Source organism: Triturus cristatus, chromosome 10, assembly GCF_964204655.1.
Source record: "Triturus cristatus chromosome 10, aTriCri1.1, whole genome shotgun sequence".
Lineage (NCBI taxonomy): Eukaryota > Metazoa > Chordata > Amphibia > Caudata > Salamandridae > Triturus > Triturus cristatus.
In genome coordinates this window covers 768,452,080-768,468,967 of record NC_140593.1, presented here as the reverse complement: position 1 = coordinate 768,468,967, position 16,888 = coordinate 768,452,080, and the positions used below count along the sequence as shown (strand labels likewise).

At 49.4% G+C, this 16,888-nt stretch overlaps 1 protein-coding gene across 1 annotated transcript in view; it reads left to right on the top strand.

Moving 5' to 3' along the window:
• The first annotated feature begins 1,405 nt into the window (after positions 1-1,405).
• Positions 1,406-16,888, top strand: part of LOC146789981 (uncharacterized) — a 131,566-nt gene continuing 116,083 nt past the window's right edge. Inside the window, exon 1 of the mRNA XM_085631238.1 lies at positions 1,406-1,589. The gene's annotated coding sequence lies outside the window, so the exon portion shown is untranslated. The remainder of the gene's footprint in view (positions 1,590-16,888) is intronic.

Sequence of the window (16,888 nt, the reverse complement as noted above, 5' to 3'; positions counted from 1 at the left end):
GCAGGAAAACAGGATCAAACATCAAAGCGGCGAAAGTGAAAGTAATCGAGCAGAGCATCAAAGGGCTGGGTGAGAAGGGAGGGGGGAATGCAAGGATCAAAGCGGCTAAAGTGAAAGAAAGCTATAGAGAAGGGAGGGGGGAGTGGGAGCAGCTGTGCACGTGCATGTGATCGTGCACTCAAGGTTTAGGCCAGCCAAAAGACTGTGGGTAGCACTTTGAAAATCCCACATATAAAATGTCTCTTCGAGCCTTTGGCTCACGAGACCTAAAAAACCAGATGGAGTGTTGGTGAAGGCAAGCAATAAGAGGTTGGGTGAGAAGGAGTGGCACAGCTGAGACCAAAGCAATGAGAAAAAGAGATTTTTGGAATATCAAGAATCTCCCTCAAGAACCAGGCTCACAGGGTGGGTCAGTGTTTAGAACCTGAGGTTGCTGGAGGGGTATTCGGGATATCAGATTGTGCTGAATGGAGGACAAGACTGGATATCACGGCTAATTTGACTGGCGTATGCAGCCTTGAGAAAATGTGAAATGCCCCTGGGTTCATGTCTGCCAGCAGCAGAGGGTTCAAAGCGGGAGGATCACAGGTTATGCCAGGGCATCCATGTGGAATGGGCACGTGGATGCCAGGAAATGGCAGATGCAAAGGCTGTTCCACCGGCCTCCTTTTCACACCAGGCAAACAGCAAGGCCACAGCACAGCATCCACGCAGACCATTACCCCTCTGAGGCCTTCCGTGGTAGAGTGCTACTGGATTGTGTTCCTCTCCTCCACTTCCCCCCCATCACTGGCCTCTCAAAATGGCGTGCCATAGTAATCCAGTCCTTCCTTGGTGAGAGTGAAAGTAGAGACCCAATGCCAAGAGGACAGCCAAAGCCAAATTCTGGACATTCACAGCCACTTTTAACTCTGCCAGCTCTCTAGTTTATCATAATTACCATTCAAAAGATCCTTCGGCTGTCTCCATATGCTGAACAAACAGATCCCATTTGGAATGCTGCCTGGATCTGGTTCGCAGATAAGCCAGTCAACAGTAAATAGAGTTGCCTTGAGTGTTTGATGCCCGTAAAGGGGGGAGGGTGGTTACTTCAAAGGTTCAGACAATCTTATCGAAAATGACAACAGAAACGGCAGACTTCTTTACCTCAGGCTCAATTAACGGCCTTTACCAACAAGCGGGTTATTATTAGCGCCAATTGGACCTTTTCTATACATCAGACACGTGGCTGGCTGGGTCTCCTCGTCTGGTTTTTGACCCACAGAGAACCAACCGGTGGCTCTGCAGATGTTGAAAGCCACGCGCGCAGTCCTACTTTCCCGCCAAGGCAATGAAGCGCCCGCTTGTCCTCTTTATTTGAACACATGGAACAGCTAGAAAAAAGACTGGTTTGAATCGAATGACCAACGATCGCAGTTCAAGCTGCGATTGGTCCCGCTGCGGAATGTGTATTTAATGTTTGATTGTATAAACAGACAAAAGCCTGGGCCGCGGAGACAGCTGGAGGCGCGGTGTGATATTTGAAACCTACAACTCGCTGTGAAACGGAGAGGCCCGGCCTGCACGTTTGTGGAGCTACAGAGAGGCAGGTACGGTTCAGGAAGCGCCAGTTGACAGACACGGAAACCGATTATTTTTAAAGACAACCCTTGATTGGGAAATTTCTCAATTTAAATATATCTAAGTCGATCAGACATTTTCGGAGACTCGAAACCCACGAAGTCGTCACGGGCCGATTAACAAACCCTTCGTTTCCGAATCCTGTTTTCTCGCATGCAGGAAGCGCGCCACACGCTTTTTATTTGGAAGCTTTACTGTTGTGATTTACACTCCTCTGCGCAGGGTCAGGTTACGCCCTCTGTAAACACTCACTCTAACTTTAGACTTGGCTGGGGAAGATTAAACGCTCCGCCCGGGGCAGAGCAAGGCGGTTACTCATGTCTGTGCAAAGCAGTCAGCGTCCAAACACTTCTATGCTTAACGCCAAAATGGAAAGGCCGGTGCCAGCAGAGGAAATGGTGCGATGCAGAAACCGCTAGGCTGACGTGTCTTCGACTTTAAAAAAAGGTTTGGTGAAATAGCTGAATGTGCTGCTGAGATATTTGGAACTAGGAGGAGCCTCCACACGAGTGATTTCATCTGTGGCGTAGCAAGCGCTCCATGGGCCCTACTGGACACAAGGAAAATTGCCCCCCTAACTGTAGCTTCTTGGGAGTAAAATACCTCAATATGCAGTTTTCAGTGTTGCCTCAGGCTCTTGGGTACCGGTGTCACTGCACCTGCTTCACCATTGGCATCTATGCCTCTCTTTGTAATTTGATCTACAACATTCACACCATATAAATGCCAATACCTTTGTAGTGTTTGTTGTGTGTGTTCTTTGTACATCATTCTGAATTTTAGATGAGGTTACATTATGTTATGGTATGTTATGCAGATTTGTAGAGCACACAATCACCTGGGAAGGGGGGAATCAAGGCTCTGAGCAGATGTGGCCCTAGTTAGATCTAGACCTTAGTGGGACTACTCGAAAAGCCAGGCCTTCACCATATTGCGGAAACCAAGATGTGAAGAGCAGGTACTTATGTGTAGTGGCAGGTCGTTCCACGCTTTAGGAGCGATATAGGAGAAGGCTCGACCTCCAGATCTGATCCTCTGTATGTGTGGGATGTGTGCAAGCAGGAGTCCAGACTAGCTGAGATGTCTGGAATGTGTGTTAAAGCAGATGTGATTGTTGAGGTATGCTGGACCAGTGTTATGAAGTGCCTTTAAAGTATGGGTGACGAGACTGAGTTGTGCCCGTTTGTGTATGGGGAGCCAGTGGAGTTCCTTTAGGTGTGTTGTGATGCTGAATGCAGCTGAGGAGGTTGGAAATTATTCTGGCTGTCGATTTCTGAATGGTCTGCAGCCGTCTGGTGAGTTTTGAGTTGATCCCGGCATAGTGTCTGTTCCCGTAGTCCAGTTTGCTTGTGACCAGGGTGTGTGTGACGGTTTTCTGAGTGCTGATTGGGAGCCATTTGACAATCTTGCTCAACATCTTCAGGTTATGGAAACGTAGGATGGTGATGGCGTTGGCTTTGGCGGTCATGTCGAGTTTGCTGCCGATGATAATCCATCGGTTCTTGGTATGGGCGAAAGGCATGGGTCCTTTTCTCTACCTAGGATGTGCAAACACAGAGTTTGAGCAGTTTGCAGGGTTTTTGCGAGGTTTTACCTGGCAAAAACTAACTGTGCATGTAAACACCCGTGGGGTGCACAATAAGTGCCACACTCCGCATTCTGCTGCATTAGACAATTGCTGCTAATACTGTAACAATGAGTAGTAATTATTAGCAATATTTTCTGACAGTCTACACTGGTAAACTTGTTATCGTCGTTTGCTATTCATCTTTATTTGCAGCTAGCTCAATATGGCAGTAATTTGGTTCACAAACATCAATAACATAGGCTATCCCTCATTCTGACCTCTGGAACTTGGAATAGGGTTGTAATTTAACCACTGCTTAGTTTGAGTTTGTGAATGCATTTGGGGGGCTCTAATCGTCATTTTTGAGGACCAGTGCGCATTTTTCTTCATCAGATTTCACCCAGAGCAAGAGATAGACAGAAAAGGAGGAAACATAGAGGAACAGAAAGATAGGAAAACAGTAAGAAAGGGATAAAGTAGAGATCAAAAAGAACCCACAAGAGTGAGATAAAGAAATGGGAAGTGTAAGTTGGTTGAAGAAAGGTACATGAGGTGGAATTACGACTAGGCAGCTTTAGAAAACTACCTAGTAACCTGTCCCTCTGCAGCACCAACAGCGGACTCATGAGAAAAACTTTGGGCCCGCACTTATTTGTTTGCAAATTTAGAGCATATTTTTGAAGAGGTGACACAATACAGCGGAGCAAGTGAATTTGCTTTGCTGCATTGCATGAACGGAAGAGAGCAAAACAGCTTATTTCTGCTCTATCCATGCGCTGCTCACTTTTGGTTGGCTAGCACTAACGCAGGCACCCTTGCGCCGTAGTGCAAATGTGTCTGCATTAAAGTGAGGATCGTTTTTGTGCAGGAAGGGATACCTTCCTTCCTACACAAAAACTATTCTTGGTGACTTTTCCTCCTTTATTGTGTGCTGCACATGCAAAGAGCAAATAACAATGAGAAATAAATAGTGACGCAAACCAATGCAAAATCTTTGAAAATCTGGCCCTTGGCACTGAATTTAACTCAGTGGTAAAATCGCAAGGTACCGCTATCAGATTTTTCCCAGGGTGGATTTACCAACCAGTAAAACTGGCCAACTTGTAATGAAGGTCACAGTCTTTCCCTTCACCATCCAACACCAGCTTTCTGCAGTGTTGGGGCCTTGCTTCCCAATCAACAGAGGAGACCTCCCACCTGTAGTCTCATTCTCCATTCTTGGCCCAGATCTGCATAACCTTTGACTTCTTGATTTCCGAGCTGCTAATTACTTTATAAAGACTACACATTTCACAAAAGAGATACCACATTCCTGTTTCCCTGTACCTGGCCAGCAAACTCTGTCCTTGGCTCAGGTGTGTAGAAATGTGTAATTTCCTCAGCCAGATATCAGTACTTTGCGCCACGTTTGCGTTACTTTTTTTAATGCAAAGTTTTAAAATCCAAGTTGGTATTTACAAACCAACACAAATAGTGATCATTGTTGGTTTGTAACTAAACGTAAAACAAGGCAGTGCAATGCGTCAAGGGGGCGTTCCTTGGGTGGTGCCTTAGCGTTCTTGTGCATCCACCCATGGATTTTGATGCAAAGCCATATCTGCAGAGAATTGCAGGCATGGATTTATACCAAAATCTTATGCCTCTCTGAGGCTGTGGTAACAAAAATAAATATTTGTATTTCTCCTTGTTTTTTATCTCTTTGCGTGTCTGCTGCATTTTGCAGCACACATTTAATGAGGAAATTGCATTAAATCATAGCTTTTATGCAGTCCTCCACAAAAACAATGCTGACCACAATGCAGACACCTTTGCACTAAGGCGAAAGAGTGCCTGTGTTGGGGCATAGCGGTACAAAAGGGGGTGCTTTGTTCGCCATAAGTTGGCAGGGTATGCTCAGACGTGAGTTCCTTGCTCACTTTGCCACTGGATTCAAGCAAGCCTAGCTGAAGACGGCTGAAATGCCAGAAACCGGTCCTAGGAAGCTTGTTTCCGGTCCAGGGAAGGCATGGCTTGGCAGTTCGGGCTGGACTGTTCCCATGAGGCACAGGGTCAGACTGATTTGCATATGGCCATGTCTGAACTGGGGTGGCAGAGTGGGCTAAAGAACGGTGATGGATCAAACCCAGATCTGTTGACTGGGTGTGAGTGTTTGATTGGTTCTGATGCTCCGTCCATCACCACCCCCTTTTGTACCGCTGTGTTGGGGCATGACTGCTGAAAGTGCACCGGCAAGGGAAAAGAGCAGAACTGCGCACTTCTTGTAGATATGGAGCAGTTCTGCTCTCTCCAGTTCACGCAACGTAGCATTGACACTACGCTTGCTGTCCTGCGTTGCATCAACTCTTTGTAACCCTGGACCCCGATGTTTTAAAATGCGTGTGGAAATAAATTAAACATACTTCTATCATACAACTGATGTTGGTAAAGCAGCAAAGGTTTTCACGCAATACAATCAATATGGGGGGGGGGGGCAATGTTATGTTAATGAGACCGGGCAAGCTGCCCAGGTTATGGATGCTTATTGTGGCTCACGATACACGTGAGTTGTAATTGTATATTCTGCTTCTATCTGAAAACCTCAATAAAATCTGCTTCAAAAAATAAAACATTACTATCACAATCACTCGTTGACTGCATCTTTGCTTCTAACTCTGTTAAGCTCTCTGCTATCGTTTGTATTACATAAATACCTCGTGTATACACGCAACAAACAAAACACTTTACTCTGTGGCATAGGATAATTTTTTTATTTTTTTATTTTTTAGAGGCCCAGTCACTCCCTAGCAACACTATTGTACTGTGGTTTTGACTATTTTAGGGGATGGCCACACATTTGTCACATTTAGTTCATTTATAATTGTGCCCAAATCTAAAGATCGATAATGCATATATTACCTATGTGGAAGGCTATAAGTACCACATCAGAGCTAAGTAACTACCTCGTCTGAATTATTACTGCAGATATAGCACCAAGCTTTAAACCTATGGAGAGAGATGGGAGGGTCTGAATGCCTCCATTGCCCTCAAGCTGGTATTTGGCTCTAAAGCCAAAGCTTCTTTCATGACAATATAAACTCAGCAGGGCCCTCGCACACGTGACATGTTATTGCTTGTTCATGGGACATCCGCGCCATTGTTTGTGTGGTCAGACTTTGAGGGGCCGCTGGGCACTCTTGGATACCAAACCAACTTCGTAGGATGGCCAATAAACACAAAGAGCAGAGCCCGAGACAACGCCTGTAAACATCATGTTTACTGCCATACATTCAGCCTCCTTGTAACCATGGTGATGTGGACAATGGTGACCACGAGAAAGCATGAGACGGTGATGCAGTCCTAATAGGGGGTGTATTTTAATAGGGGAAGTACCAGCTGGTCACACGCCATATAATCATAAGTGTGTGAGTGACATTGTTTACATGTGAAGGGGGAAAGTCCTGAAAGTGTGACCAGAAAATGAAACATGCCTTAGTTTTAAGGCCTTATGAGAATGTCAGAATATAATGAGTGAAATCAAAATGCAGGTGTATGTGCATACAATAGAAGAACCCTTTTAAATATATACAGTAAATGTGACCAACTCTTCTGTGCTTCTCACCTCTTGGCGCCATCTTGTGCAGCCTGCCCTTGCTTTTCATTCTTTCTGCAGTGCTTTCATCCTTCTCCATCCCATTTCTGATTCAGATCTGTTTCATCACCTGACAACAGCCTAATACGCCAGGCACCTCCACACTTTAATATATCCACATAATAGTTCAATTTATTAAACTTGTTTAAGTTTTTTAGGGATTACTGCTGCTTTCTAGGAAAGTATCAATTGTTCCTGGGTGCTTTTGAAGGCTCTGGGGAATGAAATCCACTTAATATCCTAGTTCAAAGGAATTCGGTGTTTTCAGGCAACTTCTGCCTTGCTGCAGTCGCCTGGGACACAGCGGCCAATAAAGTAAATGTGTCTCTGCTGTTGTTACCAAGGTGTCGCAGAACAACAGTCCTATTTCAATTCAAAGTTACTTTAAACAGTAATCCAGAATTTAGTTAAATCGCTGTTTTGATAACCGATAGAAAAAGAAATAAAAATAATATCGATATTTTACATAGGGCACACCAGTGTTTATATTTCAAGAGCTTTGGGCTGTTCTAAAAAGATCAGGGAACATTAATTAACATATCTTTCGCTACTTTTGTGTTATGAAATGATGTAAGTCGTATTTGCCCCAAACTAAAGTTTTGCACCAAGCAACCAACTGAATTTGCATACCGTAAATTGTGAAAAAGGAATAAAAATATGACATGCTCTCTACTTTGCTCATCCAAAAGATGAAGCTCAGTCTGAGAGATGTTTCTAGCATTTGTTGTTACCTAAGTAGCAGAAATAGTGAAAAATCAAGTTACAATAATGTTTTAACAGTAATCCATGAATCAGAATCTATTTGTTAAGATCTCAATTGGTGTGGTGTATGGGCTAAAGGACCCTATGTCGTTCATTATAAGAATATTGAAAGTCATTGTGACCAATCAGAGATAAGACCTGGTCACATCTAACACTTCCTTCAATCCTCCTGCTTAATTTGAGCTGGTAGTTGCAGTTGTGGTCAATTGGCTCTCATTTCTGGAGACTTGGACCATTATCAGACTTTGACCCAGAATAAGAGTGTGAAAGGAAGAAGGGGGGGGGGGGGGCGGTAGGAAGAAGAGAAAGAAGGAGAAACAGTGAAAATGGGAAAAGCAGGGAAGGGCACCATGGGGGCGGCAGTGGATTTATGATAATGAGGGGAAATGGAGCAGAGATTTTAATGTGTTCCCTTTTCCAACTGCCTGCTGTCACAAAAGTGCACTGTGAGTTTTGTCAGAGGATTGCTGTGGGCAGCACCAACAGCACTTACTTCACAAACTAAACAGAGGCCAGAGCAGTGACGAAAGTTGCTTGTAGCACAGATTTTAAACATCAGCACGTATTTATATATTTATTTTACCAATACCGCACTGAACAGACGGTCAACAGTGGCCTGCTGATGCTGTTTACTTTTGGCAGCTCCCACTGAGCCATTACACTTTCTGTTTAGAAAAACGAATGCATTCTGTAGTGCAACTCTCTTTCCAATGGAATAAGTGAAAAATATACACTTTTAAACCTTGTCAGCATGCTGCATTATTTACGATAATATGACAAACTTGCTTTGTCAAAGCCAAAAGGGTGGTCCTGAAAAGCTGGTGAGATGTTTTTATTTTTTATTTTTGCAAGGCTATGCTATAAGAATGCAAAGAAAAAAAATACCCCATAAACACTGCACCATATGCTTTGAATGATAATTTTAAATTAAAATACAGCTGCATACAATTTTAATGAAAAATGCATGTCACCGGGGGCGTGGCCAGTAGCATGGCTGAGTGAGTTGTGCTTTTGCCGAGCTCTGGCTGAAAGCCTAATCCGACACTGATTCCGGTGCCCCGCAGACCCGGAGACCACTTTCATTACCCGTGGACATGCTTGGCTGATGCCCGAAGTTGGAAAGTGGGGTGCATAATTCTCTGGGTGAGCTCCCAAGACCGATGTCCGGACTTGCCCTGGCACTGATAGAGAGCCCCAAGATGGTGCCGCAGAGGAGCTGAGGAAAGGAGGAACGACCTCGGGTGCCTGGATCGAGGGCTGCGAAGCTGTGGGGGACAAGAGTTGCTGCGGTGAGATGCCCCCTCCCCTGAGTACCATCCAACACTGCTGGGGCGGATGAGAAACCAGGGGCCTGGGAACGGGGCCCCCTCCCCCTCCTTGGCTGCATGGTGCTGTTGTAGCTGAGATCCGGGGCACAGAGACACGCCTGGCTGCTGAGGCGGCGCAAGGAACATCGGTGAGTGGGAAGGCCTACCCTGCGGTGCGGGTGAATTCGCTGACTAGTAGAGCGGAGTGCAACGACCTGGTTCAGAGGCTGGAGGAGCGCGAGTGAGTGGAGAGACACTTGACAGGTGGTGAGGAGACCCGCACGAGGGAGGATCCGGCCAGAGGAAGCGGGAGATGGCGCCTGGAGTCTGGGTCCCCGGAGTATTGGGGTGGGGCCTGGTGGTGGGCTGCAGCACTGGATTGGCACCTCCAGTCACCCGATACCCTGACTGGCCCTGCGCTGAGGGGGAACCCCAATTTGGCATTGTGGGGATGCTACGGAGTGGGGGACTGTACTTGGGTGCCTGGACCGTGGGCTGAAGAGCTGTGGGAGACAAAGCTGTTGTGGGGGGCTGGCCCCCCCCTCCCCAGCCCCATCCGAAGCTGCCGGAGCGGACCGTTATCCCTGGGGACATGGCTGGAACGGACGAGACATCGAGGGCCTGGGAACAGGGTCCCCCCCCCCCCCCCCCCCTCTGGGATTGAAAGGTGCTGCTATGGCCGGGATCCGAGACAGGCCTGGATGCGGAGGCGGCGTGGGGTGCATCGGCGAGTGGGACGGCCTACACGAGGTGCGGGCGGATCCGCTGCCTAGCAAAGTGGAGTGAAGCGACTTGGCTCCGGAGCTGTGGGAACGTGAGTAGCCGGCGTGACAATTTGTGGTGGGTGAAGAGATCCACGCAAGGGAAGATCCGGCCAGAATAGGCAGGAGACTGCGTCCAAAGACCGGGCCCCCGAGGTGCTGCGGTGAGGCCTGGTGGTGGGATGGCACGCCGGGCTGCCCCCCCGACTACTGCTCAATATTTGTGCGCTGTTACTACCACTGGAGACTAAGAGGACGGCTGGAGAGTGACGGAGACCCTGGTTTCTTGGATTACAGAGGGGGCCTAGCGGAGGGGGCAGCTGAAGTACGGAGCGCCCTGGCTGGTGCTGGAGGTGGGAGAGGCTGTGTTCGGGCAACTGGGAGACCTGGATCCATCTGGGGCTGGATGAGCTCAGTCATCCCCTGAGAGACTGCCACGAGGAACCGCCTTTCACGCTATATCCTTGGGAGGCTGCCTGCTTGTGGACCGTTGAGGTGGGCCTCATACACATTGAGGACAGAGAGTGCACTTTGCGGTCGACTGGCGAGACAGTCCTGCGTGTTCCCCCTGGCTAGACTGCGATCACCGGTCCGGGGAACGATGCAACTGACCCAGGCCCAAGCCACCTCAATATAGGAAAAGACAGGGAACAGAAGCCGCCTTGCCAGGGCAGAATGGACCAGTACGCAGGGCCGGACTGGGAACCAAAACCGGCCCTGGCAAAGTGCTCGGGGGTGCCGCCGAGCTCTTTGCCAGGGCCGCTTTTCGGCCGATTTTCTTACAGGGCCGATTTTGCAGCTATGCTGCAAAAACGGCCCTATAACAAAACCGGCCCCCACCCGTGCGGCGCACCGGGGGATTGCCCGGTGCCCGCTACGGCCAGTCCGGCCCTGCCAGTACGCAAAGGTCATCAGCCCTCCCCAGGGGGAGCGCCTGGGGGCCCGCTCAGATACGGACACCCTCCTCCAGGCTATCCAGGCATCCAGGGCGGCACTGGAGAGCCAGATCGGCGCAGTGGGAGCAGACCAGGACCTCAGGAATCTGGCGGACAGGGTCACGGAGACGGAGACGAGGCTGGGCGAGACCGAGGACTCAGTACAAGTCCCGCAGAAAGAGGTGAAGGAACTCCAGTCCTCTCATAAGGACTTGCTGTGGAGAGTGGACGATGCGGAAAACAGGGCAAGACGCAACGATCTCTGCTTCGTAGGATTTAGAGGAGGAATTGAGAGGACGAACATGGCGGAATTCCTACACACTTTTCTACGGAGCACCTTCCCGACAGACAAATTCTCCTCCTGCTTCGTCATAGAAAAGGCTCACAGGGCGCTGACGGCCCGACCCCCCATAGGGGCACAGCAACCGGCCCGTGATAGCGCGCTTCCTGAATTTCCTGGACAGAGATATGATACTTAGGGAAGCCAGGAAGCTAGGGGAAATAAGGCATGAAAATACGCGCATAATGATTTTTCCGGACTATAGTAGGGAAGTAGAGAAACAGAGACGTACTTTTGACTCCGTTAAAGCCAAATTAAGAGAGCGCAAGATACAATATATGTTGCTCTTCCCTGCAAAACTGAAAGTGCTGTTTTTGGGTAAATCCCACTTCTTCCAGACTCCGGATGAGGCCTGGCAGTGGCTGGAGGAGCGCCCCGCCCTGGGACGACCAGACACACAAACACACGGCGCGGCACCCTCAGGCGGCGCTGGCAATCGGCCTTTGGACTCCCAAAGATCGCTGAGACCTCAGCAGTTGCGTAAGGATCGCACCCTGGAGGCCATCCCTTATGCCCTGAGGGCACGGGCAGGCGTAGGCGATGCAGGGGTGGATCACTAGACTCTCGACTCTCGGCGGGCGCTCGTGCGCTCCGCCCCCTTGGACGTCCCCAGCCAGATACCAAAGATGAAAATGTAGACAGGCGCTCTTCCTCTCGGGAGGAGGAGGTGGTGGGTCCCTCAATGCACCCTCTGACGGCTGAAATACTGGCGATGGAACAAGAAACATTGACAGAGGCAGGGGCATCCCAGAGTGACCCCCCGGATTATGTCGCTGCGTGCCCCTAAAATAACTACCTGTAAGCACATTCACAAGGGAGTTAAACCCTTTTTGGCATGTAGGAACTGTAAGGTGACACTAGCCGACAGGGGTAAGAACACTTTATCAATGGCCCTGTTAAATTGTAGATCCCTGCCTTGTCATGCACTAGAGATCAACTTTTTGATACAGGACCATGACTTGGACATTCTGTTTTTGACAGAAACCTGGATTACGGCCAGTTCCGGTGCGGACATGGGTCGCGCCCTCCCTCCAGGCTTCATTATACACAATCTGGATAGACCCCTGGGCCGAGGGGGAGGGATAGCCATCATATACAGAGATGTATTTGTGTGCAGGGCTCAGAACAGTGAGATACAGGACTGTGAAAGTTGTCAGTTCTCCCTGCGAACCTCCCCCACTGTCACAATTTCAGGCGTGCTTATATATCGCCCTCCAGGGGCCCTAGGTGGCTTTATTAGCTCCTTAATGGAAACTGTCACGCTGCTGGCCTCCGCTACCACCAACTTTATGGTACTGGGGGACTTAAATCTCCACTTTAATGAGCCTTCAGACTTAACAGCTGCCGATTTGTGCTGTGACTTGAAAGCATATAACCTGATTTTAAACAATCTAGGTGCCTCTCACATTAAGGGTCACCTTCTTGATCCTATCTTTGCAAACATCCCGCTCCTAGAGGTTCTGGCTGCCTGTCCTTTACCATGGTCAGATCATTTCTTGATACCTATGACCCTGAAATGTGACCCAAGATCCGTTCTGTCTCCCAGAGTTTATTCATTGGAAAGGGCTTGGTCTAAACTCTCAGTTGAAAGTTGGACTGTTCAGCTTGAGAATTCCTGCCCTCCCCTGGCCGCTGATCCGGCAATGGGCGATCTGGCTTTCGATCAGTGGGTGATCAACTCCTTAGATGCCGTTTTGCCGTTAAAAAGAGTGGCTAAGAATAGGATCAGAATGGGCTCGGCCCTTTGGTATACACCGGAATTGCGAACCCTGAGGAGAAGATGCAAGGACCTGGAGAAGGATCTGGGGACTGGCAAGTCGGGAGGAATATCGCCCAGCAATTAGGATTTATAAAAATGCCTTGCGCGCTGCTAAGGCCCAATTTTTCGAGGAAAAAATAAAAAACGCGTCCAACTCTTCTAGAGAGACCTTTAAAGTGGTTAAGGAGCTCCTCAAAGTCCCTGAGCCATCAGTCACCCATGATAACCCCGCTGAGAAGTGCAGGGAACTTGCGGATTACTTCCATCTGAAAATAGAGAATATATTCTATCTCTGTTACCACGGTCTTCACAGAGCACTGACTCAGTGAGCCAAGGAAGAGTAGGACATGCCATACTGGATTCGTTTGACCCGATGTCAGAAGTCATAAAGGAGCTTAGCTCTATGAAGAGCGGCTCTCCAGGGGACCCTGCCCCGATGAGGTTCCTGAAACAGGTGGCATCTGTCATCGCGGCCCGATCAAGAACCTCATCAACATATCCCTGGCTCAGGGTGTCGTGCCACCGGGTTGGAAAAGGGCTGTTGTAAAGGCTCTTCTGAAAAAACCTAGCCTGGATCCTTCGGACTTGGCAAATTTCAGGCCCATCTCGCTGCTGCCGGGACTGGGTAAGATCGCAGAAAGGCTGGTGAACCATCAATTGTCCAGCTTTCTGGAGTCCAACGGTCTGTTACGAGATACTCAAACTGGCTTTCGCCCGGGTCATGGCACCGACACCGCCCTATTGGCAGTGGTGGACGAAGCAAGAAGCATTTTGGATTCAGGAGGATCAGTGGCAGTGATCCTCCTGGACCTCAGTGCAGCTTTTGACACCGTCAACCACCAAGTGCTGATCCAACGGCTGTCTAACGCAGGGGTAAGCGGCGTAGCGCTGCAGTGGCTCCGCTCTTTCCTTACTGGCCGGACATATCAGGTTTGGGAGGGCAGTGAGCACTCTTCATCAATTCCCCTCCAGTGTGGGGTGCCACAGGGCTCTTCCTTGAGCCCCACATTGTTTAATGTGTATATGGCCCCCCTGGAGGATCTGGTGGCCCCATTTGGGATAAAAATAGTTAGCTACGCCGATGATACTCAGTTGGTGGTGGCTCTGTCCCAATTGGTGAAGAATCCGGATGTACTGCATCAATGCATGTCCCAGGTTTATACCTGGATGTGCGAATCGGCACTGAAACTGAACGGTTCTAAAACCGAAATTATGTTGCTGGGGCACAAGGCTCCCGCACTCCCTCTATCTAGCTGGCCTAGCTGCCTGGGGGATCTTCCCTGCCCCAAGCAGGAGATTAAGAGCTTGGGAGTCTGGTTGGAGCAAGAACTCTCTTTTAAGACCCAAGCAAAGAAAACGGCAGGGATTTGCTTTGGGCTTCTTCGCTCTGCTCGTAAAATTCTGCCCCTTCTCCCTCCCTCCTCAAGGAAGTTACTTATGCAGGGGTTGATTGTATCAAGGTTAGATTATTGTAATGCGATCTTCCTTGGTGCCCCTGAAGCAACGCTGAGGAAGCTCCAGCAAGTACAAAATGCCGCGGCCAGGTTACTGACCAATGTGCCTAGGAGACAGTCGACTAGATCAGCCTTGAAGTCTTTGCACTGGCTCCCTGTTCGGGAGAGGGTCAAGTTCAAATCCCTCTGCATAGCTCATAAAACTCTGCAGGGCAAAGGCCCCCCCATTTTAAGGAAGTTAGTGGTGCCCTATAAAGCCTCCAGAGCCTTGCGCTCCGACCAGAAATTTTTACTTCAGGTTCCTAGAGTAGCCAAGGCCCGTACTGGTGGCAGAAGATTTGCGGTCCATACAGCCACCCTCTGGAACGCGCTCCCGTTGGAGCTGCGGTCAGAAACTGATACTCTTCGCTTCTGGAAGTTGCTGAAATCTTACTTATTTCCTCTATGATGTGTCTGATTCGGTTTTGGCCAAGGTGTGTCTGACTAAGCGCTGGGATGCCCGAGGTTAACTACGCGCTATAGAAAACTGATTACAATTACAATTACAATTACAACTCGTGAACATGGGCCTGCGAGGTTGGCCGTGGACTGGACTATCATACCGGAGCATGCACGCTGGACACGCATTCCTTTTTCTTTTCTCTCTTTCCTCCTTTTCTTGCCCCTTTCTCTATTCTTCTCTCTCTCTTCCTGTGTTGACTTCTACGGAGGACTAGAGGTAACCTAGTGGCTGCGTTCCTCGTGGTCCTTCTGAATTCTCTCTCTTTGTCTCGAGCTTTACCTCTTCCTGTTTTTGTTCCAAAGGTTTTGGGACTGCTGCAGGAGCTGGAACTTGTGGCGTGAGTTGGGTGAGGGAGGGCGATAGACCTCTACCTTCCCTAAAGTCTACTCCTCAGCATTTTGCCAGGGATGAGTCATGAGGGAGGGGGAGGTGGGGGGGAAGGGGAGGGTGAGGGGGTTGCACTAGTTCTATGGTTGAGAAGGTTTTATCTTATGTATAGTTGGCACACTGGTCACAGGGACACTCAGGTATATACGCTCACCGTCCACCCTCTATCAGGGATAAACTCGAGACACACTACTCCATGGCTTCCTTGACTGACCATAGACCCCTCGCGGACGGACAGGTAAATGGCCCCTACAAGGTTCTCACATGGAACGTAAATGGCCTAGGGGATAAAATCAAAGAGGGTTGGTGACGGCACATGTTAAACGGGTGTGCCCCGATATCGTACAGCTTCAGGAGACCCACCTTAAGGGAACGAAATGTGGGTTTCTTGCAAATGGAGCCTACAAAGTACTGGCACATGTGGGATACATGGCGGGCTCACGGGGAGTTGCTATCTTGATTAAAAAATCCCCCCCTCCCTTTACAGCAACCCGGACCTGGACGGACCCCCAGGGGACTTATGTGGGAATATCAGGGACATGGGGATGACGGAGGGTCACAATAGCCTCGATCTACGCCCCTCCGAAACTCCAGGCCAGGACCCTCTCCGGATTGGCTGATATCCTGTTAGACACACCAGACACATTACACATCACAGAAGGTGACTTCAATGACGTTATGTCCACCCCCATGGACCGATCAGGGAACTGAACTGACAGCCCCCTGACTACGCATCTGGCCAGGGTTATGACTACACTGGGCCTGACAGACGTGTGGCGGTGGCTCCACCCAGACCCCAGAAGCTTCTCATATTACTCAGGGGCACATAAGGTACACTCGAGACTGGACTATATCTTTCTTCCCTGGCATGCACTTGGGGCTGATGACAAGGCCGAGTACCTGGCAAGAGGGATCTCGGACCACTCCCCCCTTCTGGTTCGGTTGGGTCGGATGTCCGGGGCCGGCGGTGGAGGTTGGAGACTGACGACATGGGATCTTCAGAATAATGAGATAATGCAGGGCCTTAGTGTACTTTGCAGAGAACGTGGGATCAGTGCAGTCGGGCGTTGTAGTGTGGGAGGCCTACAAAACAGTGCTCCGAGATAGGGCCCAAAATCGAATATCGTGGGGGAAGCGAAAAGCACAGGAGGAACTTAATTCCCTGGAAACCCAAATACTGAACCTGGAGCGTCGATACTTGTCGGAAGGGGACCCACAGGTGCTCCGGCGCCTGACTGATACCCAACAGAATAATAAAGCCCTAGTAACGGAAGAAGCCAAAGCACAGGCACAAGCGGCCCTACATAGATTATACGACATCAGGGACAAGTCTGGGAAGCTCTTAGCGTGGCTAAGCCGTAAGGAAAGGGATGCTCGGTGGTTAGAGGGCGTGGTCGACGGGCAGGGGCAGCTACAGAGGGGGGATCCCCAGATTGTCCAGACGTTTGCCTCCTACTTTCAGGGACTTCTACAAAGCCAGGGACTTGAGTGAATCAGAAGAGATCATGGCTTACCTGGCTACTATTCGAACCTCGATCTTAACGGATGAGGACAAGGAGACCCTCGAGGCCGACATATCGGCCACGGAAGTGAGAGAGGCAATATCCAGACTCCGCCCAGGGAAGTCCTAGGTCCAAATGGACTCCCAGCTGAATTTTTTAAAAGAGGGGCCGATTTATTGACGGCCTCCCTGCAAGTACTGTTTAAAGACGTGGCCCACGAGGGCATCCTCCCACTTGATCTTCGGATAGCCACGATCATGCCTATATATAAACACGGCAGGCCCCCAGAGGACTACGCGTCTTATCGACCAATCTCCCTCCTGAACGTGGAGGCTAAGCTATTGGCGACGATCTTAACCCTCCG